The following is a 2145-nucleotide window of genomic DNA, read 5'->3' as shown; positions in this document are numbered from 1 at the left end:
GCATTTGGCCATACTATCGTTCCCCGATTCCTTGCTTGAATACCAGACCAGATGTTGTTGTGATATCCTTCTCTAGAGGTTATTAACATTTAAATCAATAGATAGTAAAGCAGATTCCTGTCCATAATATTGGTGGGCCTCATTCAGTTAGTGGAAGGTCTTAACAGACTGAGGTCCCAAAATGAGCAAAGAATTCTTCTTCCAGACTGCCCTGAGATGAAAGCGTGCAGTGCCAACTGCTGGCAGGATTTCCAGGCTGCCCACTGACCAGCAAGTTTCAAATCTGTCAGTCCCTACAGATCCCTGAGGCAATTAATTTATTTATTTACTTACTTACTGCAGGACAGGGGACTGAACCCAGGGCCTCCCCATTGAGCTACATTCCCAGCCTTTAGAACTTTTTTTTAAATTTTAGACAAGGTCTCACTAAGTCACTGAATTGCCCAGATTGTGCTCAAATTCTTTATCCTCCTACCTCAGCCTCCCAGGGTTCTGGGATCACATGTGTGCCACTACTTCCAGCTTGCACCAGTCTTAAAATGAATCACTCTTTAAATCTCTTCCACCTAAATACATCCGATTAATTCTATTTCTTGGGGGAACCAGCAGCAACTAGCCACACAAATACACATGTATGAAAGCATGAATAATTTAAAGGCAAAAAAAATTGTTTTTGTCTTTTTGAGACAGGGTCTCCCTATGCAGTTCAGGCTGGCCTTGAGCTCACTTTGTAGCCCAGGCTGGTCTCAAACTCACAACGATCCTCCTGCCTCTGCCTCCCGAGTGCTGAGATTACAGGCATGTGCCATCGCGCCCGGCTTTAAAGGAAAAATGTTAAATAAAATTCAGGTGTGAGCGTAGCAGAACTGACAGGCATCTTTCCCTAAGGACTACTCTGCCTTGCTTGAGGCTTTATAGCTCCACTACTGATCATACTTTTGTGGGAAGTGTGACTGACTCTCTGGACCTCGGGTCAAATGCTGAGGTGTTTCATGATGATAATCTTGCATCCACAGTAAGGCTCAGTAGGCCTGGTTTATGTGTCTGGAAGGAGAATTCATATTTTTAAAATTTATTTTTACCAGCAAGACTTAATTATGATGCTCCCTTTACAGTAAAGGAAACAGAGCCACAAACTGGTCATGTTACCCAGGTTTAAGGAACACAGGTGGGATTTGCACTCAGGCAGGCTGCCTGTGGCGTCTTGCCTTCACCACACAAAAGACAAGGGCTGCAAATCTGACGCTGCATGGCAGTGGAAGTGAGTAGGTCTTTGTCTAAGTGCCTGTAAGTGTGTGTTAAGACCAGATTCTCTCTATAATGTCCGTGCGGACAGAATGATCATAATTGCCACTGCTTATTAAGCCCTAGCCAGGACCAGAACACTCATTTAATCTCTACATTGAACTCTCTCCCCTCTACAAATGAGGAATTGGAGGCTCAGAGAGGCTCAGTGATTTGCTTCGGCCACACAGCCAACGAGTGGTGAAGTGTGCTGCAAACAAGGACTGCCTGACATCAAAACCCACCCATTGGCACAGGCTGGCTTCTGAAATTGCCCGTTCTCACAGGCAGAAGGTAAACTAGTCCTTCCTTACCTCTGGCCAAGACTCATTTTCCTGTTGGACAGGACATCAAATAGCATTCACTCAACAAATAGCCAGGGGCACTAACCGTTGGTTTTAATTATAAGCCACCCAGGGCCTCATTCCTTAATGAACACCGCCACACCCTCCAAACCACAGAACTCAGTGAGACACTAAGTACTTTATCTGGATCTGGTATCATGCCCATTTTGTTTTAGCAGAAAAATCCTGGGCAATTCTTTCCAAATCCTGACACTTTGAAAGTTTGAAGTAGGCAGGGGCTGGGATTGGAAGGAGGAGCCGATTTCAGCCTGAGCTCCGAAGGAAATTCCTAAGACTCACAGCAAAGTCACAATGGGGAGATTTTGGAGAGGCCTATCAGTGGCCCTGCACAGGTGAAGACCGAGGGTTCCTTGCAGGGGTGGGGGGTGGGGCGGCAGGACAGACGAAGGGTTTCTATCCAAAGTGCATAGCTTTTTTTTTGTCTTTTTGAGACAGGGTCTCATTATGCAGTTCAGGCTGGCCTTGAGCTCACTTTGTAGCCCAGGCTGGTCTCAAA

This window comes from Chinchilla lanigera, unplaced genomic scaffold (genome assembly GCF_000276665.1).
Source record: "Chinchilla lanigera isolate Chin_1 unplaced genomic scaffold, ChiLan1.0 scaffold00032, whole genome shotgun sequence".
Taxonomy (NCBI): Eukaryota; Metazoa; Chordata; class Mammalia; order Rodentia; family Chinchillidae; genus Chinchilla; species Chinchilla lanigera.
Note: the sequence above shows the minus strand (reverse complement) of the source record.